Source organism: Oncorhynchus kisutch, linkage group LG11 (genome assembly GCF_002021735.2).
Source record: "Oncorhynchus kisutch isolate 150728-3 linkage group LG11, Okis_V2, whole genome shotgun sequence".
NCBI lineage: Eukaryota > Metazoa > Chordata > Actinopteri > Salmoniformes > Salmonidae > Oncorhynchus > Oncorhynchus kisutch.
The window spans coordinates 54,502,978-54,525,528 of NC_034184.2; the positions used below are offsets into that span (position 1 = coordinate 54,502,978).

General features: G+C 39.9%; 1 protein-coding gene across 1 annotated transcript in view; it reads right to left on the bottom strand.

Moving 5' to 3' along the window:
• Positions 1-20,282, bottom strand: part of LOC109900200 (cadherin-12) — a 197,619-nt gene extending 177,337 nt beyond the window's left edge. Inside the window, exon 1 of the mRNA XM_020495904.2 lies at positions 19,903-20,282. The gene's annotated coding sequence lies outside the window, so the exon portion shown is untranslated. The remainder of the gene's footprint in view (positions 1-19,902) is intronic.
• Between the last annotated feature and the right edge of the window lie 2,269 nt (positions 20,283-22,551).

The following is a 22,551-nucleotide window of genomic DNA, read 5'->3' on the forward strand; positions in this document are numbered from 1 at the left end:
ACATGAGCGGTGTTTACATTTCCTTCTTAGCTGCTATGTAGTTCCCGAACATCTCCTGGCTTGTGAGATCAAACAAGTGCCCCTGTTAATATTTTGCTGGCTCAGGAGAGCTGCTTCTGCCTCTGTCTTACACTTTAAATGTATAATGTAATTTTCATTGTGTCATGATAAGCATGGCAGGGGGGGAATGGAATTAGGTAATCAGGAATGACGATCTGAATCCAACCCCAAATAAAAAAATGCTAGCCAAGTCGCACGCTAGCCAAATCGGAATCAATACACAGTCCAATGCTGATACAATCCAAATACAAAGTATTTATATCCAAAGTCTATGCTCCACAGTTTTACGCTGCCGTGAGCTGTTGTGAATGGTTATAATTGTCTATGGATATGAGAGGAGTAAACACAAAATGATTCAAAAAATAATTACCAACATTTTTTACAAAAAAATATATATAAAAAATTATTGGCAAAGGATCCACTTTGAAATTCAAATGTGAAATCTGAATTTTTCATTAGGTGTTCCACAGGGATATGGTGTCCACTGCCTTACTGGGAGATGGTACTGAGGCTGTCACGTCCTGACCATAGAAAGCCTTTATTTTCTATGGTAGAATAGGTCAGGGCGTGCGTGACAGTGGGGTGTTCTAGTTTATTATTTCTGTGTGTAGTCTAGTTTTTGTATTTCTATATTGGTCTGGTATGGTTCCCAATCAGAGGCAGCTGTCTATCGTTGTCTCCGATTGGGGATCATGTTTAGTCATCAAATACCCCGTTGTGTTTTGTGGGATCTTGTTTTTGTATTGTTGCTTTTGAGCCCTTCAAGACTGTATGTCCGTTTCTCTTTATTGTTGTGTTGCTGGTTCACATTTAAATAAATTATGATGAACCCAAATCACGCTCCACCTTGGTCTACCCATTTATATGAGCGTTCCAAAGGCAGTGTTTCCCAAACTCTGTCTGGGGACCGCAATGGGTGCACATTTTGGTTTTTGCCCTAGCCACTACACAGCTGATTCAAATAATCAAAGCTTGATGATTAGTCCATTTTCTTAATCAGCTGTGAAGTGCTAGGGCAAAAATCAGAACACCCCCCCCCCCTCACGTACATCAGTTTCCTGAATATTAACAAGGGTAAGCTGATTTAAGGGACAACTTTTATCTCTAATGAAATGAAGATGAGTTTTGACATGGATGAATATAACTCAAAATTATATGTGACATCTGTTAAGGAAAAAAATGTTAATTGCAGTGGAGTAAAAGAAGAGATAGGATAAAAACTGACAAGACAGAGAAATATTGTGAGACTTCTCACATATGGCTGACACAAAATTGTGCTAAAGCACTAATGTTTTATCCATTAGATAGCCTATCTTCTTGGATGAGTGTTTTTTTGTCCCCCATAAACGTACAAAGATGAATTCATATTTATTTGATGGAAGTAATAGTGTATACCTTTTGGCACCTTTATATTTAGCACCTTTCACTGCGTAATCTCTCTGCACAACCATGATAAAAGGTAATACATTTTTCAAAACATTATTTTTGCAGAGGGTATTCAAAGGTTTTGATGATTCTCTATTGATGTTCATAACCAAGGCACCAAATTCACAATGATGCCTATTGAATGGCAGAGAGCGATACATTATGAAGTTTAGTAATTACAGATGCCCATGTATGATTCTCTCTCAGAATGAATTATGGATTCCCCACACACAGTGTTTCAGTGCTGATTGACGTGTACAGTTACATCCAAACACCAGAAGAAAATTAATATTTTTATGAATGATATTGACCTCGCACTCAAAGCCATCATCTTTAAAAAGGTATGCTAATGTCTTCGAGTCACCTGAAAGATTTTGTGAATTCACCAGGAATGCTGTATTCCTATCTATTTTTTTGTCTCTCATCTACAGCCCTATCCTCCAGCAACGATATGCCACTAGTAATTCAGCCTCTCAAAATGAAAGGGCCCCTAGCTAGCTTCCTTCTCTGGAAATCATTACAATCTCCCTCTACCTCTAGGGTAAGTAAGCTAATAGTCATTCACCTGTGTGACAGAAAATATTTTCAGTGTTGCCAATGGGGCCCAAGAAGGCTATGTTTAAGGTTATGGACTCCAACCAGACCCACACATCATCACATCGTTGTTTTTCTTTCTTCGTTTTATTACCCCCCAACAACCAAGCCCCTTCCAGATGATGCCAGACCAAAGAAGGTATTGGCTATTGATCTGTCTGTCTACCTGCATGCCTGCCAGCCTGCCTGTGCAAGTGGACTATAACAACAAATACACACCAGAAATGCAGTTGATCCATAACACATTGCTGTAATGCAACAGTCTCCATCAAGGCTTTTGCTTATGCATGGCCCTCGAGTGAATTCATAACCACCTCAGTCAATCCTGTCGACTGAATCGTGTGGTGAATTTCTCACAGGCATGGAACAACATTTATTCAAAGGCACAGAAACCTTAGGGTATTTTCTGCTGTGACTGCTATTTTTAAGACATACTGCTGTGGTGTTCAAAAACAGTACTTGAAGACTATTAGCTAATCCTTTAATATAATTATTTGCCAGTCAAAAAATAATTCAGCATTCAAAAGTGTATGAGGAAGACCAATATGAACTTGACTGAATGACAATGGATCGGATTCTGTCTCCACATTTCAATGCACACATTCAGTAGCTGATACTTATAAACTGCTGCCGAGACTTCACCCAGAAACCGTTTTGAATGGAACAGAATTAACATAATAAAATGGAACACAATGCCATAGAACATAATATAAAAGATAAGTTTGAACAGAGGTGCTATGTCAATAACATTCTGTCTGAAAGGGAAAGCCTTTCTCTCTCCTTTCGCCTCTGTCCCCTGTGCCAGGACCATGCGGTGACGGTGTGGGAGAAAGGCATACTCTGATACGGCCACACAATAATCTCTGTCCTGCAGAGTCGGCACATCTCCCAGCCAGCCGGGTCCTTCGAGGACTAGGCTTGGCCATATCTGCTGGGCCTGCTAGCTTGCCATCCAGCTAGCTAACCCACTGCACCACACTCTTACAACCTACAGTTTACATGGTCAACAGTCAGACACACATGCAACTTTATGCCTGTTCTTCTTTCATCCTATGTAAGTAAACCCCCAGGGCATCAGAAAGCTGTAACGTTACAGTTGATTTTTAAACTAAACCAATGTCATGTGAATTAAGAGTGGTTTCCAAAATGATTTGGGATATATTAGGGGAGGTTTTCCTCCTCTCTAAAGAGGTTCCAGCACACGGCAGAAAATGTACCACCTCCAGAAACCTGACAAAGTAATGGAGACAAATCTATATAAATAATTGCAAAGTGCAGCAGAGGAGTAGTGCCCATCATTCAGGGGGAAACGGAGCGCAATATCTCCTGGAGACAGAGGGTCATCCATCATGGCAGGACCTTAATTTGAGATATTTAGGTCTCATGCAGTTGATTGTCTGAGCCTTGTCTTAAAGGTCTGCAGGTTCTGGTCAAAAGAAGTGCACTATGTATCGAATAAGGTTCCATTTGGAACTCAGAAGCTAGGGTCTCTGTTAAGCTCTGAATAGCCAAGACATTGCCTCTTTGCATGTGTCTTTTTAATGCTAGACATTGTAAAAGCAGAACATCATACACAATAGAAATAAAAAACAAACATGCTCACTTAAGCAAAATCAATTAAGCAAATCTGAAGCTACACAGGCAGAAAGATTTGTTATGACAGAATCAACTGGTTTTGTTGATTAGCATCTTAAATGGCAGCACAGAAAAAACGCTGTCACATCTCCGTAACGTCTCTGGAATGTGAGCCACTGGTTAACAACTCTTGGTGATTTTTTAGACATGCTATACTGCACCAAAAGCTGCATTTCTGAGAGGCTCGCTTGGAGCAGCATAGTTTACGCTTCAAGTCTATTTTCCTCACAGCGAGAGCATTGTAGAGTTCTAGATCCACAAAAATAAGTACATTATATCTCATTTATTTTCATAAGTATTCTCAATATTCCTAAAACTAAGTAAGAAAATTGCAAAAATCACCAACGACACAATGAAAGGTTTGGTACCTCATTTTAGGCTTGTATCTATATATAAAAAAAGCTAAACATTGACACAATTGTTGATACAACTACTTCAAATAATTTTTATTCCAACAAACATGCTATTTTGTTTCCGAGGTTGCAATAACATCCTCCTATTATGAAGTGTGGCTGAAATTTCAGATAGCATCCCATTATGAAATAAAGTCTATTTTTATCCACAGTGCAGCACCCTGAAAACCAAGTTGACGAAGGTATGACAGTGCGCTCTCGTCACAATGTTAGTGTATTTTTGCTGTAATGGTTTATGCAAACAACAAATTTCAATCAGTGACGAGTTAATATTTTTTAAATTACCATACCGCAGGTATAATCCTCCCCCTCCAAGAAGTACTGTAGTACAGAGTGTTCAAGGTATAAAGGAGACCACAATTCCCATAGTCTAACAAATGGCAGTGAGGGACACACACACACACACACTCCCCCCTTCTCATTCACAAACCCACACACATAATTTAGCACAGTACAATGTCAAGATGAGTCCATTGCATGAGGGCGAAGATTGAAGAGCCCAAGGAGGAGAGTCTAGAGACTCCAAATGATCTCAAGTATTGATCCCATTTAAGCCCAAGGCTCTTGACAGACACATTCAGCAGAATGTGGTGATAGGTGGCATATCCAGGTGACTGATGGTCTCTGCTCTGCTTATGTTAATGGATAAAGGACACACATCCATAAACAGCCTCCTTTTCTCTCTGTATCCCAAATAGCACACTATTCCCTGTATAGTTCACTACTTTTGACAGCGTCCTAAATTACTGCACTATAAAGGGAACAAGGTGCCATTTGTGATGCATACCCTTTTCTTTCCCCCAGTCCAAGCTTTGCGGACGTGCTTTTTTTGTAGAACCACTCAATCTTTCAATTAAAATTATATGGAGTGCAGCGAGAGTGGGTAGAACCATGAGGAGCTGTTGACACTGGTTCAGACCCAAATGGGACCCTATTCCCTTAATAGTGCACTCCCATTGGGCTCTGGTCAAAAGTATTATACTATGTAGAGCAGGGCTGCCAACTCATCTTCCTGGATAACTACTGTCCTGTAGGTTTTCAGTCCAACCCTAATTTAGCATATCTGATCCAGCTAGTTAAGGTCTTGTTGAGCAGCTAATTAGTAGAATCGGGTGTGTTAAATAGGGTTGGACTGAAAATCCACACGACAGTGGATCTCCAGGAAGGGAGTTGGACAGTCCTGATGTGGAGAATAAGGTGCCATTTGGAAATCATAACTGCATTGGAGGCTTCAGAGGGGATGTGTGTATCTGCTGCTCTCTTGTTGTGTGAGATTCATGCCTCTCATACAACAATAAGTGCAGTGGATTATTCAAAGATAATTGGATAGCTATGCTGTCACGCCCTGGCCTTAGAGAGCTGTTTTATTTCTCTATTTGGTTAGGTCGGGGTGTGATGTGGGTGGGCATTCTATGTTTTGTTTTCTGTGTTTCTTTATTTCTATGTTTTGGATGGGTATGGTTCTCAATCAGGGACAGCTGTCTATCGTTGTTTCTGATTGGGAATTATACTTAGGTAGCCCTTTTTTTTTCACTCCTATCGGTGTGGGTAGTGACTTTTGTTAATGGCACTATAGCCCTGTAAGTGTCACGGTTGTTTTTCATTTGTTGTTTTGTTGGTGACATTTACTAAAATAAAAGGGAAATGTATGCTCACAATGATGCACTTTGGTCTACTTCTTTTGACGGCTGTGACATATACAGTTGCAGTTTGTTTTAATGTACAGTTTAACAGTTAACAAATCTAATAGCCTTATGGAAAAACCACATGAGATCCCGTGACAACATGTGAAGCAACATGAGATCATTTGAAACTAGACATGCAACAACATGATCTCGTGAAAATAAACCTAAAAAGTCCTGCTGCATAAAATAGATAAGGCTGCAGACTTATTGGCAATAATACATTTCTGCACTTTGCTAAAAGCTTAAAACTGCCCAGAATCAAGGAAATTGTTTGATTAACATCAATGTAAAATTAGCAGTGCTCAGGGACACTTGACAGAGTATACATGAATGCTTTGGGGATTTTAACTTGCAACCTCTGGGTTGAGTGCATTGATGTTTCTGCAGTGCCACCAGGTCCATTCTTTCTGCTTGGAATATGTTTTTACAAACTCTCAAAAATGAAGCAAATGGTTAGGGTACAAAAAAGTCCAAGGTACACTTCACAGGTATACATATGAACTCACAGGGTACAGTTTGGTACCTTGTAGGTATAATGGGACATTTTTCTATCTGATATTTTGAATAGAGCACCACAGTGGAGGTGTCATAATACACATAAAACCTAGCGCTCATACAGGGAAATGCTTCCAATTTTTCCAATATAGGATTTTTTAAAATGCTTAAAATAAAGGGCTCTGTTTTGTGTTGGCTTACCCTTGCGTGATGTTTTGATACCATGTAAATCTCTCTCGGAAAAGGAGCTTCAAATCAATATTTTTGGCACCATTTACTCTCAGATTCGAAAATGCTAATTTGCAACAAAGTAGACATGCAAGACTACAAATCCCATCTCTAGCTGACACCTTTGCTAACAGGTATTGTGTCTTTTAAAAATATCCACAAGACAGTTCATAGATTTCACAATTTAAGAAATGTAGCTAATTTATTCATTACTACATTAAGCTAACATTAGATAGTTAATCCAGAGATTCTTACCTTTGCCTTGATTCGGAGGTCTCGTCCAGATCATCATGGCATTTGTAGTTCTTTATTATAGCTACATTAGCAGCTAATTAGATTTTCATTTGGGGGAGGGGTAAGTACAGGTGAATATATTGCTAAAAGTCACCTTGTCCTAGAAAGACTCACGCCAGTGCAAGCCTACATGGAACACAGCCCTTCCCTATGGGAAAATTTATTGTGGAAAAATGATTGGAACCATTTCCCTTTTTGACCACGAGGTTTTATGGGTATTATGACACATTCTGTGGTGCTTTATATAAGGTATGATCATCACTGCAGTTTGTAAGATGGAGCCGACAGATATGGCAGCTATGATTCTAGCTCCTAAGCAACTGTAAAAAAAAAATATGTGTGTGTTTTTTCCTACATTATTGGCCCAGAATTTCTTTGGCGTTATTACATAAAGCCGGAAATAACTTTGGGATATCAGAGAGTCGGTAACTCACCAGCATTACGTGCAGGATTACAACTTTCCCAAATTGGATCCTTTGTTCGTACCCCCAGGGCAAGATAACTTATTCCAGTGGCTGATCCAAAACACAGTCACCGGAGAAGAGGTATTCGGAGTGGACTTCTGGTCCGACTCAAGAGACGTGCACACCATCCAGCACTTCCAAAGTATATTACTCACTAATATTCAGTATCTGGATAATAAAGTAGGCAAGCTCAGGGCGAGGATCTCTTTCCAGAGGAATACAACTTTCCAAAATTGGATCCTTTGTTCGTACCCCCAGGGCAATATAACATGCACACCATCCAGCACTTCCAAAGTATATTACTCACTAATGTGAGTAATATACATCAAGGATTTTAACATACTCAGTTTCACGGAAACATGGCTCTCTCGGGATATACTGTCCCTGTCCATGCAGCCAGTTGGGTTTTCAGTGCAGACAGGAATAAAGAACTCTCCGGGAAGAAGAAAGGTGGGGGTGTATGTTTGATGTTTAACTACTCATGGTGTTATTGTGATAACATACAGAAGCTCAAGTCCTAACGTTCACCCTACCTGGAATACCTCACAATCAAATGCCGAACTTCGTAAACTTTGTAAACGCTACTGAAGTTCTACCAACACATTGACTGTAATACTCACTCAGGAAAAACATTGGTCCACTGCTACTCAACTTTTCGAAATGCCTACAAGGCCCTCCCCCGACCTCCCTTCGGCAAATCTGATCACGACTCAATTTTGCTCCTCCCTTCCTATAGGCAAAAACTCAAACAGGAAGTACCCGTACTAAGGTCTATTCAATGCTGGTCTGACCAATCGAAATCCACGCTTCAAGATTGTTTTGATCACGCAGACTGGGATATGTTCCACGTAGCCTCTGAGAACAACAAAGACAAATACACGGATACAGTGACTGAGTTCATCAGAAAGTGTACAGGATATATTGTACCCACTGTGACTATTTAAACCTACCCAAACTAGGACTCTGGGTTCTCCTTCTCCGTGGCTGACGTGAGTAAGACATTTACGAATGTTAAACCTTGCAAGGCGCCGGCCCAGACGGCTGGTGTGTTTATGGACATATTCAATCTCTCACTTTCCCAGTCTGCTGCCCCCACTTGCTTCAAGATGACCACAATTGTTCCTGCATTCAAGAAAGCAAAGGGGAATTCACTAAATGACTAATGCCCCGTAGCACTCACTTCTGTCATCATGAGGTGCTTTGAGAGGTTAGTTAAGGAACATATCATATCACCTCTACCTTACCTTACACCCTAGACCCACTTCAATTTGCTTACCGCCCCAATAGATCCACAGATGATGTAATCCCCATCGCACTACACACTGCCCTATCCCATCAGGACAAAAATACCTGTGTAAGAATGCTGTTTATTGACTATAGCTCAGCATTCAACACCATAGTATCATACAAGCTCGTCATTAAGCTCGGGGCCCTGGATCTGAACCCCGCCATGTGCAACTAGGTCATGGACTCCCTAACGGCCACCTCCCGGTGGTGAAGGTAGGAAACAACACCTCCACTTTGCTGATCCTCGACACAGAGGAACCACAAGGGTGAGTGCTCAGCCCCCTCCTGTACTCCTTGTTCACCCAGGACTGTGTTGCCACCCATGCCTCCAACTCAAATATCAAGTTTGTAGACGACACAACAGTAGTATGTCTGATTACCAACAATGACGAGACAGCCACAGGAAGGGAGATGAGGGCTCTGGGAGAGGGGTGCCACTGACAATCTGAAATGATCCACCCACACAGTGTGGTGAAGAAGGTGCAACAGCGCCTCTTTAACCTCAGGAGGATGAGAAATTTGGTTTGGTCCCTGAAAACAATCACAAACTTTTACAGATGCACAATTGAAAGAATCGGGTCGGGCTGTATTCCCGCCTGGTACTACAACTGCACCACCCGCAACTGCAGGGCTCTCCAGAGGGTGGTGTGGTCTGCCCAACGCATCACCAGGGGCAATCTACCTGAGGTACATTAGCATGTTTGGGGCTGTGGTCAAATATACATGTATTTGTGCCAATCATCAGTGGGCGTGTTGTAGTAGTTTAAGCATTTCATGGTTGTGCTGAGTAGCGGCACTCTTTGTTCTGTTAAGGTTGTAAGAGTATGTGTTTCAAATCTGCTGCACTTTAAAGAGGTTTTTGTGCAAATTCCAGTAAGTTAATGGGAACTTTTTGCCAGATATCCTCTTACCTAATTTAAATAACTACCACATTGTATCCAACATCGGTGAAGGCGTGTTTGTAGAGGGGTGTGGATTATATAGCTATATAGATTGGTGACACAATTGGACTGTAGGGTGTCAGCAAATTAGAGGTCGACCGATTATGATTTTTCAACGCTGATATTGATACGATTATTGGAGGACCAAAAAAGACGATACCGATTAATCGGACGATTAAAAAAAAAAAAAAAAATTATTTGTAATAATGACAATTACAACAATACTGAATGAACAATAAAATCAATTTAGACTCAAGTAAATAATGAAACATGTTCAATTTGTTTTAAATAATGCAAAAACAAAGTGTTGGAGAAGAAATTAAAAGTACAATATGTGCTATGTAAGAAAGCTAACGTTTCAGTTGAATGCTCAGAACATGAGAACATATGAAAGCTGGTGGTTCCTGTTAACATGAGTCTTCAATTTTCCCAGGTAAGAAGTTTTAGGTTGTAGTTATTATAGGAATTATAGGACTATTTCCCTTTATACCATTTGCATTTCATTAACCTTTTGTGACTAAGTGGCAGTATTTTCATTTTTGGAAAAATAACGTTCCCGATTTTGTCAGGACAAGATGCTAGAATATGCATATAATTGACAGCTTGGGATAGAAAACACTCTAAAGTTTCCAAAACTGTAAAAATATTGTCTGAGTATAACAGAACTGATGTTGCAGGCGAAAGCCTGAGAAAAATCCAATCTGGAAGTGCCTCATTTTTTTTAAGCGCTGCGTTCCAATGCATCCCTATTGAGCAGTGAATGGGCTATCAACCAGATTACTTTTTCCCGAAGGTGTCTACAGCATTGTTACGTAGTTTTACGCATTTATGTTAAGAATACCCGTAAGCGGCTACATTGCGCAAGTGGTCACCTGATGCTCCCAGAGTGATTCTCGCGTAAAATACAGAGGTAGCCATTATTCCAATCGGTCCTACTGAAAAAACAATTGTCCCGGTGGATATATTATCGAATAGATATTTGAAAAACACCTTGAGGATTGGTTATAAACAACGTTTGCCAGGTTTCTGTTGATATTATGGAGCCAATTTGGAAAAAAATTCTGTGTTTTCGTGACTGCAATTTCCGGGCGATTTCTCAGCCAAATGTGAAGAACAAACAGAGCTATTTCGCCTACAAAAATAATATTTTTGGAAAAAAGGAACATTGGCTATCTAACAGGGAGTCTCGTGAGTGAAAACATCCGAAGCTCATCAAAGGTAAACGATTTAATTTGATTGCTTGTCTGATTTCCGTGACCAATTTACCTGCTGCTAGCTGGACAAAATGCTATGCTAGGCTATCGATAAACTTACACAAATGCTTGTCTAGCTTTGGCTGTAAAGCATATTTTGAAAATCTGAGATGACAGGGTAATTAACAAAAGGCTAAGCTGTGTCTCAGTATATTTCACTTGTGATTTTCATGAATATGAATATTTTCTAGGAATATTTATGTCCATTGCGTTATAATAATTAGTTTCAGTCGATGATTACGCTCCCTCATGCGGGATGGGGAGTCACGAGAGGTTCCTTTGACTATTGGATATTCTTATAGGCACTTTAGTATTGCCAGTGTAATAGTATAGCTTCCGTCCCTCTCCTCGCTCCTCCCTGGGCTCGAACCAGCAACACAACGACAACAGCCACCATCGAAGCAGCGTTACCCATGCAGAGCAAGGGGAACAACCACTAGAAGGCTCAGAGCGAGTGACGTTTGAAAAGCTATTAGCGCGCGCTAACCAGCTAGCCATTTCACTTCGGTTACACCAGCCTAATCTCGGGAGTTGATAGGCTTGAAGTCATAAACAATGCTTGACGCACAACGAAGAGCTGCTGGCAAAATGCACGAAAGTGCTGTTGGAATGAATGTTTACACGCCTGCTTCTGCCTACCACCGCTCAGTCAGATAGTTAGATACTTGTATGCTCAGTCAGATTATATGCAACGCAGGACACGCTAGATAATATCTAGTAATATCATCAACCATGTGTAGTTAACTAATGATTATGATTGATTGTTTTTCATGGGATAAGTTTAATGCTAGCTAGCAACTTACCTTGGCTTACTGCATTCGTGTAACAAGCAGTCAGTCTCCTTTTGGAGTGCAACGAGAGGCAGGTCGTTATTGCATTGGACTAGTTAACTCTAATGTTGCAAGATTGGATCCCCCGAGCTGACAAGGTGAAAATCTGTCGAGGCAGTTCCTAGCCAGTCATTGAAAATAAGAATGTGTTCTTAACTGACTTGCCTAGTTAAATAAAAGGTATATAAAATATTTAATAAATAAAAAATTTGTCAAATCGGCGCCCAAAAATACCGCTTTCCGATTGTTATGAAAACTTGAAATCGGCCCTAATTAATCGGTCAACCTCTACAGCAAATATGTGACTCACCACCTGGAACTCAGTCTTCTGTAGCTAAATATGAAAATGTTTTTTTTTTACATTTGATAAAAGTATAGACTCAATAGCTACAAAATGGTATATCATACAAGCATTTTTGAGGAACAATGGAAAATTAATTATGTTTTGGTAGTTGATACACTTGTAAACTCACTTTTGAGAAAAGGGCCTTTGAATGCCTTTGAATGTTTTGGTACCTACTGGAGAGCTCTCCTATGTCTACACCCATTCAGCATTGTTCACGCCCTCTTTTAAGCCAGCCTCACCCATCTCTTTAAGGATCACAATGAGGTCATGTGCTAAACAGTGATTAGTGTAGTGAAGATTAAGACGAAAAGTGGTAGTAGCCTACAATAAGGACAAATTCCATGTAAACAGATACTGTCAAGATAAAAATATTTATGAATATTAGATGACGCTTACCCAGACACACTTGTCTAAATTGATGGGCCATGTGAAAGAAATGCTATATCCTCCCGCCACATCCAGTGGTGGAAAAAGTACTAAATTGTCATTCTTGAGTAAAAGTATAAATCGTTTCAAATTCCTAACAAAATGGCACAAACATTTTTTCGACGGATAGCCTGGGGCACACTCCAAAACTCAGACATAATTGACAAACAAAGCATTTGTGTTTAGTGATTATGCCAGATCAGATGCAGTAGGGATGTTCTCTTATGTGAATTGGACAATTTTCCTGTCAAAATGTAACAAGTACTTTTGGGTGTCAAGGAAAATGTATGGAGTAAAAATGACATTTTCTATCGGAATGTAGTGAAGTAAAAGTTGCCAAAAAAAGAAATCGTAAAGTAATGTACTGATACCCCCCCAAAAATATGGAGGTAAAAATACTTTAAAGTACTACCTAAGTACTTTTGACCACTGCCCAAATGCCTTCACACCAGTACATTAGCATACTTTACATACTGTTACACACACACTTATCACATAGTTTTCCATACATACAGTGCCTTGCGAAAGTATTCGGCCCCCTTGAACTTTGCGACCTTTTGCCACATTTCAGGCTTCAAACATAAAGATATAAAACTGTCTTTTTTTGTGAAGAATCAACAACAAGTGGGACACAATCATGAAGTGGAACAACATTTATTGGATATTTCAAACTTTTTTAACAATTCAAAAACTGAAAAAGTGGGCGTGCAAAATTATTCAGCCCCCTTAAGTTAATACTTTGTAGCGCCACCTTTAGCTGCGATTACAGCTGTACGTCGCTTGGGGTATGTCTCTATCAGTTTTGCACATCGAGAGACTGAACATTTTCCCATTCCTCCTTGCAAAACAGCTTGAGCTCAGTGAGGTTGGATGGAGAGCATTTGTGAACAGCAGTTTTCAGTTCTTTCCACAGATTCTCGATTGGATTCAGGTCTGGACTTTGACTTGGCCATTCTAACACCTGGATATGTTTATTTTTGAACCATTCCATTGTAGATTTTGCTTTATGTTTTGGATCATTGTCTTGTTGGAAGACAAATCTCCGTCCCAGTCTCAGGTCTTTTGCAGACTCCATCAGGTTTTCAGTGGTCTGATTTCCTTCCATTTCAATATTATCGCTTGCACAGTGCTCCTTGGGATGTTTAAAGCTTGGGAAATCTTTTTGTATCCAAATCCGGCTTTAAACTTCTTCACAACAGTATCTCGGACCTGCCTGGTGTGTTCCTTGTTCTTCATGATGCTCTCTGCACTTTTAACGGACCTCTGAGACTATCACAGTGCAGGTGCATTTATACGGAGACTTGATTACACACAGGTGGATTGTATTTATCATCATTAGTCATTTAGGTCAACATTGGATCATTCAGAGATCCTCACTGAACTTCTGGAGAGAGTTTGCTGCACTGAAAGTAAAGGGGCTGAATAATTTTGCACGCCCAATTTTCCATTTTTTGATTTGTTAAAAAAGTTTGAAATATCCATCCATATCCAATGTTGTTCCACTTCATGATTGTGTCCCACTTGTTGTTGATTCTTCACAAAAAAATACAGTTTTATATCTTTATGTTTGAGTCCTGAAATGTGGCAAAAGGTCACAAAGTTCAAGGGGGCCGAATACTTTTGCAAGGCACTGTAATTAAGGCCATGCAACCTGAATTGAAACCTAAGTGAGGTGCACATGTACAGAACATAAACCGATGTATGCGTCATATATTTATGTGGATGCACTATATATTATGTGGTGGACGCTTGATACATTCACATGATATTGTTGTGGTATGTCACAAAATCATGTTATGACCACACATTTCATTATTCATTTTATATATCAATATTTTGCTAAGTCTTGCAAAGTGGATGGGTCTCTACAGAAAGTGTAAACGGTACAGCCAAATGATTACTTGCATAGTAGCAATATCAGAAATAGATAGTGTCAAAACAGTATGTACAAGAACAATATCAATAACAGTGATAATCAGTGATAGACGAGGTAGTTATATGCATACAATCAGGGGTAAAGTGGTTAAGCAGGGGGATAAAAAAATAGTAGCAGCAACGTATGGCATGTGAGTTAATTGAGAGGATTTGAATAGAGGCACTGCAGATAGTGCTGATGACTAGTCCGTCCGAACCACGCATGAACAAGGGAATCTATATCGGAGAGCCTGTTTCTGTCCTGCCCTTGACTTTGGAGCAGGGCATGTGATGTCCATTGCCTCCTTTGTCACAAAACTCACTGATCTCAAAAAGATAAGTTTGCCTTGCTGGGTCCAGTCCAGGTGGTGCTTGTACAGGCACACCATCTAAGGGAGGAAGGATGTCAGCGTTGCGCAGCAGCTGAAACCTGGTCCCGACAGTCTGAACGCTCCTTGGCGACAACACCAAGCTCCAGAGCATCGAAGCTGTTAAACAGGGAATTTTAAAAAACATTTTTTGAAGACATGACAACCCTGAACAACACAAATTCACCTCCCAAGTTTAGAAAACAATTTTTTTTAAATAACCTCATGCAATGCAATGAAAATTATCTTCACCTGAAGTGCTGGTACTGCTTGATCTGTGGCTGCGGCCTGAAGTACGGAGTCAGGTGTTGTTGCCAGCCATACCTTCCTCCAGTCCAACCAGCTGTGGGATGTTGACCCCTGTCACAGTGCTGTGTCATTCACATCACCAGCAATCTCAGACAAAGTGTCCACTCTGGTCTTTCTGAAGCGCTGCTTGATGAGGCCAGAGCACAAACTTGTTCTTGTTATGACTACCGCAGTTATCAAAATTCAGGTCCACAAGTGTTTCCCCACCTCCGTAGTTGGTGAAGAAATGGTGCGTGTAGTTGATGACAGCGCTGCTGCCTTTGTTTTCTTGGGCCACCTCTCTTTTTGATAGGGGGCATTAGACCATTCTCCTTGTATGACTGGTGGAGGAGAGTCAGGCGTGTTCTACTGATGCTGAAAAACAAAAAATAACTACAATCGCAATCCATAGAGTAACATACAAACATACAAACCGATTGTCATAGCTACAGTTAACCAAATAAGTAAGGTTCAACATTAACGTTAGCTGGCTAACTTACAGCAAGAGTTAACTAGCAATGAAAACAACAGCTTTGACAAAATTAGAAACATATAATATCTGAAACTATAGCTAGATTCTTACCCGTATACATGAATGAAAGATTCACGGCAGACTGCAACCCTTTCATCAAATAAGATGTCCTTTGTTGTTTCCGTTTAGTTTGCACAGCTTGTTTGGCCAGTTGTGTTCCAATGATTTCAAAACTCGGTACAATTCTTCTGTGACAACAAAACTGTTGATCTCCGTTTCTTCCCCATCACCGTCATCAGAAGACTCTACAATGTTTTCTTCAATGAAAATGTTTTTACCTAAATCAGGGATTTGCTCGTCGTCTGATTCATTTTCAGAGTCAGAGAGTGTCAGCATGGCGTGATCATCCTCCAGAAAGTAGTCCATCACAACTTTTTCCCACTGACCTTTGTCGATAGCGCCTGACAAATTCAAGTCAGCAATGTTATTGAGAGCAGTAGCAACATATTTGCAGTTCTCCGTGGCTAAAGTTATATCTTTAGAAAAAACTGCAGTAGAAAGGATTATCTACGCATAATGAGCAGCTCATTTTATAGACACAAGATGAAACTCATCTCTCGGCATGTCCAGCCCACTCATTATCCCAGACAATCATGGTTAGCGGGAAGGTTTCTGACATTTTCTTTGGCTAGATCAACTATGTTCTTAATTTAACAACTTTATTCGTATTTACAGTTGGCATAATAATTTTTTATTAAGGCACATGAAAGTTCACATGTTCGAGGAGGCATTTCTGCCAAAAAAACGCATTTTGATAAAAAAAATATTTTGTACGTTCAAACGGCTCTCCTGTGACTTGCAACATATACCTTGTTTCCTGAATTGTGTCACATATATTTAAAAGTTTACACTATTCGTCTATGGCAAATTTCTACTCTTTCATCTGTATCTGGTGTTTGCTTGTTACTGGCTAGCTACGTCTTCAGCCAGCATGGAACAAAAGGGTCATAAAAAAAATCACGAAAGGCCTGATAGAAACAATTTGACGGTATTCTTTCCAAATTTCTACATAACCAAATATGCTAGACAACGTGGGATATTTTTGTGTCTGTAAAACTAATTATGTGAGAAATGGCAGTGTGAACTTTTATGAGCAAATATTGATATGATAACCATCATATTGAAGTAAACGCGATGACATGTTGTGTGGTCCTCCCACTACGTCTCTGGAAAGCATACAGTTTATTAGGCTACAGATTAAATACATTATGATGAACTTCACAGGATGGTGAAAGTGCAAGGTGATGAGCTTGATGCTTTTCCAATAAATATAGAGGGTCTTATTATTCTGGTGACATGATGATCGATGCTTGGCTGTCGCTTGGCAAATAAAAATGATCTTACTATTTTGTCCATAATAATCTCATCATGTAGGCTATACCCACACTGTATCTACCAGCTGTTGGCTAGAACACACAAACCAATACCGGAGTCGGCACTTTCGCTTTTTTGTAACGCATCATTTTTTTGTGTGACAGAATCATTATGATGAGAATGCAATGGACACCCATTTAACTCACATATTTTGATTTTAACAGCGGAAGCTATTTTTTTATGTGTGTTTCCTCAAGCACAGACTTTTATCTGCAACAAGTCAATTTGATGGCAACAAACCTCTTGTGGAAAAAAAACTATTTTATTTATGCAGATTTTAGAATATTTGCATTCAAATCTGTCACCAGTTGAATGGAAACCTAGCTAATGATGTAATTTCAATGTTGTTTGAGCTTGAGATTATTTTACTGCAACACTGCATCCATGTTTCTCGACATAGGCGTTTCAAAGAGCTGTCAGTTAAGTGAGCTCATTAATATGAAATATGAAATTTCACATGTGAAACATGTTCTTGGAATGGCTCCCGAGGGGCACAAAGGTCTAAGACACTGCATCTCAGTGCAAGAGGTGTCACTACAGTCCCTAGTTTGATTCCAGGCTGTATGACATCCAGCTGTGATTGGGAGTCCCATAGGGCGGTGCACAATTGGCCCAGCGTCGTCCGGGTTTGGCCGGGGTAGGCCGTCATTGTAAATAAGAATTGAACTTGCCTAGTTAAATAAAAGTTACATTTAAAAAAATGCATTGCATGTGACATTTCACATGGGAAACATGTGTTTTTGGAACACTTCACACTTCCTATCAGTTGCCGGATAGGAAGGAAACTGTTCAGGGATTGAAGATGGATCAACAACATTTTAGTTACTCCACAATACTAACCTAAGTGACAGAGTGACAAAAGGAAGCCTGTAAAGAATAAAACAATTCCAAAACATGCATCCTGTTTGCAACAAGGCACTAAAGTAATTCTGCAAAAATTTGACCAAGTAAAACCTGGTTCCGTTTGCTTTCCCCCAGACACTGGGAGATGAATTTACCTTTCAGCAGGACAATAACTTTAAAACAAGGTCCAACTACACTGGAGTTGCTCATCAAAAAAGACAGTGAATGTTCCTGAGAGGCTGAGTCACACTTTTGGCTTAAATTTGATTGAAAATATTTGTCAAGACTTGAAAATGGTTGTCTAGCAATGATCATCAACCAATTTGACAGTGCTTGAAGAATTTAGAAAAAAAGAATGTGCAAATATTGTACGGCCCAGGTGTGCAAAGCTCTTAGAGACTTACCCATGAAGACTCACAGCTGTAATTGCTGCCAAAGGTGATTCTAACATGTATTGACTCAGGGGTGTGAGTACATACGTAAATGAGATATTTCTGTATTTCATAAAAGCAACAAAAAAACAAACATGTTTTCACTTTGTCATTAAAGGGTATTGTTTGTAGATTGTTGAGAAATTATTATTATTTTTATTCAGGCTATAACAGAACAAAGTGTGGAATAGGTTAAGGGGTATGAATACTTTCTGAAGGCAAGCACTGTATCTCCCCACAGGTAAACCCTACGGGTATGGGTGGTGTAGCAGTGTAGCTCTTTAATATGTTGTCCTCATCTCACCTTCTACAGATCACCAGAGTAAGCATCTGCTACTGTAGAATGAACAGGGACAGGGTGCATCTGTGAGCCCATATTCCAAATGCAGCATATCAGATAGTGTTTGTTGCAAGGCTCGAATCGAATTAAAATAAGTATTTTAACTAAACTAAAATCCAAATTCAATAATCGAAAAAAGGACATTTATTTAAAATGACTTCTCAATAAATTGAAAAGTAGAAGGTATTTATTTAAAAAATGTGACCATTTCTGAACTTTATATTCAAATTGCTTCCTGAATTGACTTCCTTCAATACGAATTGAGCCCAACCCTGGTGTGTTTCCTTTTTCATATCCACTCAGTGTGTTGGTACTAATCTCCATGGATACCACAATAAATACTTTAATCCATTAAGTACATTTATAAATGTTCATCTGTAAACATGGGCTATAATATGCATTATAGCACGTCATACCTGTGATGTGAGCATTCCAAAGCAGGCTGTGTTGTTGTGTTTTGATTGAAAAGTGCAAATTAAAAACTCACACCTTTATGTTTACTGTTAATATTGCAGTTATTTGTACAATCGAAGCGATTGGAACTTATTGGGACTCAGATTTTCTGTAAAGGGAATCTCTAACAAAAATGATCTTACAAAATACAGTGATGCAATTTGTTGTTTTCATCTCATTACAAGAGTGTTAAACAGCGTTGTGAAGCTGAACCACATGCAATCATTCCCAAAATTGGCATTTGCTTTTTGGTATCCCTCAAGTCAGTGTTGAAATCAGCACCATGAAGTTGCCCAAACCACTTGACAGGCTATGGTTTGATAACCAATGTTTGAACACTTTCCAACACCAAGTTGAAAGGCAATATTTCCTTTTAAATGCAAATGAACCAAAATGGCTCACTATGACTTATAAAACGGGGGCATAACACAGTCCCAGTGAGTGGTGTTTCGTTGCCTGTGTTGCCAATCTGCATTCACTGACACCTCCTGTGTCATCTATAAATGAATCAATAGGTTTGCCTTGACCCAAAGACCATACAGACATGCCTGAAAGACATTGTTCAATATGACTGACCCTGCACTCCGAACAGAACAGAGCACAACACAAGCCTCCTGTCTCCATCAAACTCTTTCTGATAAAACTGTTTCAAGGACACCCGCTGGTTCTGCTTCCACCATATGTACTTCTAAATAACATGTGGGGATAACATCTAATAATGTATTGATTTGGCTGGAGGGGGAATAAAACGCAAGTCAAACATTTATAGCTTCAAAAAATCTTTGGCATCAAGGAGGCTTTGAAAGCCATTTGCAGCAGCTGCAGCAGCGGGGTGACAGAAATGACCATGCGTTTCTGGCACTACAACTCAGTTTGTTCATTATTGACTTGGAGGGGGAATATACCCAATATCAACCTAGACTACATAAAAAAAAATATTTAAAAAACACTCCAACTAAGAGGTAAGTAAACAGCACACATACCTTGATTGATTCACACTGTTTCAAAGCCAGCTTAATCCAAGCAGTCAAACTATCCTCCAAGCTTATTTTCCCTGTGTAGAATACAAGACAAGCTTCTTCTCTCTTCTCCCTTTTTTGCCTCCTCTCTATGATTCCCTCTTTTATCATTTACCTCTACCTCTGTCTTTGGTATCTTTCTTTCATGATCATTTTCTGTGCAAAGCCTATTGCCCACGCCAGACTTGATGCCGGAGTGTGTGCCGCTAGAGGTACAAAACAGGGAGAGAGAATGTAGGAGTCTCCCTGTGGTTTTAAAATGACAAGTGAGAGAGAAAGTGTGGCAGAGCAGTGTGAAAGAGAGCAAGCTTGTGTGAGTGTATGAGAGCGAGCGGGAGAGAGAATGAGCGAGGGTTTGTGAGCACTGACTGGCTCACTGACTGGCTCAGTGGCGAAGGGCTTGCGTTTACGCTGGGAGCTGGGGCAGCCGTGATTGGTGTGAGGCAGCCCCCTGTCAGGTCCCCGGAGCACTGGGATCTTCATCAAGCAGATTATAGGGATCTGGAGAGCCCTCTCTTCTGCATAGAGAGTGGCAGTGATGTGTACTGTGGTCACTTGGGGATATTCTAATCAGAGAGACAGTAGTGCCACTTGGGGATGGTGTCTCTTCCAAGCTCATGTGTACACAGATAATGCTGCCGAAATTGGGGAGTACTGTAGTAGTGTGGTGAGAAAGGAGACAGGGCAGGGAGAGGGAAAGAGAGAGAGGGAGGAAGGGAAGAATTGTGTGTGTGAGTGTATGTATTGCCTGTGTGTGTGTGAATGCATGTGTGTGTTTGTGTGTGTGCATGATCGCCCGTGCATGCATGTGTGTGTGTTGGCAACAAAGACGATAATGTGTGAGGAAGGGGATGGGGTTTGTTTACCATTAGGGCTTAACTCTTATTAGTCAGGGACATCAGCTGGCTTCACTAATACGCCCTCATGATCCCTCACACTGAATACAAATAATACAACAAGCCCTTTACCTTTCCTATACCCCTGCAGTAAAGCAAAGACTTGATCTAAAAATCAAAACAAACTTCCTGGTCGCTCTGAAGCCTGTCGGTTGTCATTAACGTGTGACCTACATTCTCATATTTCCATGTCTTGCATGATTAAATGTGTTGCTAGTTTTCCTCGACTTGGAGGAGGAGTACTCCTCAGTTGTGTCCAATATGGAACTCTATATCCTATACAGTGCACTTTTGAAAAGAGACTTATGGGCCCTGGTTAAAAGTAGTGCACTATATACGGAATGGGATGCCGTTTGGGATGCAGACAGGGACTTTTCCACTCCACTTGGCCATGATGCGGAACATCAGACACTGTCTCCCCTTCACCTCTGGAAGATTGAAGAGGAAACATGAGATTTAACCTTTGAAATGAGATCTTATTGGGATGAGAAAATGGAGATGACATACATCACTCTTGGGAAAAGGTTACTGAGGCATTAGCATATAGCATGTCTAATCCACATCACAGTAGGATTGTCTTGAGGATGAGCAGTATTTTACTGCTTGAGAACATCCACTCAACAGCCTGACTAACTGAATTTGGAGATTGTAAAACTGTTTCTGCACCTCCCATTTTTGGCATTGTGGAATGCAAGAAAAGCTCCACTTTTTATTGAATAGTTAGTGACCGTTTGTACCCTTACAGAAAAAACACATGAATTTGAACTGAACAAGTGTTTAAAAAAAACAAATTCATGTGATCTTAATGTAATAACACCTGACAGCCTGTAAAGCAACATGTGATAACATATGATCTCACATGTGAAGTGTCCCAAAAACCCATGTTTTCACAGGATTTCACATATGAAAATTAATGTGAAATCGTGTGGTTTTTCTGTAAGGGTATTGTAGACTAAATGGCATAATGACACATTGCGGTGTATGCTTTTCCAGGTAAGATTCATTTTGGTAATCAAAAACATTGTGTCTTCTTTGGTTATATAACTACAAAAAGCATTCACAGAGACTCTATAAAAAAACACAGAACATAATCTTGGACGGACTGGAGGAGAGTAAAATAACAAACCATGATCTTCGAATAGGATAGGCAAAACCTGTCCTTCTCATCTTTGGTGTTGTGGAATTCATGGAAAGCTTCACCTTTGATTCAGTTATTTGTGCCTTTGGATTGTCATATTGTACTGTAGACTAAATGGCACATTATGCTGAATGTGTTTCCTGGCAAGATTCATTGTGGTAACTAAAAACATTGAATCTGGTTTGGTTATATAACACAAAAAGCATTCACATAGAAAATAATATAAAACACAAAACATTGTCATCTTGGAAATGGGCCTGTTGGAGATGGAATGACTCGAGGAGTGGAAAATAATAAACTATAACCTTTGAATAGGACCGAGAACCTTTCTTTGTCTGTCTTACCACATTGTTCATATTTTGTTGTGGGCTTTATAATGTGCATCGTAAGACTCCCAATTAAAATTAGTATCCCAGTGTTGAAGTGGCCAGATCTGTAGTCATTATGTTTTTCCATACAGGACAGAACCACTTCCAGACACAGTAATTCACCACCACATGAATGTAAATCTTAGCAGCCTTTTCCTGCAGCACCCTGTCTGGTCTCATGGGTGGAATATTTTTTAATACTTTTTTACAA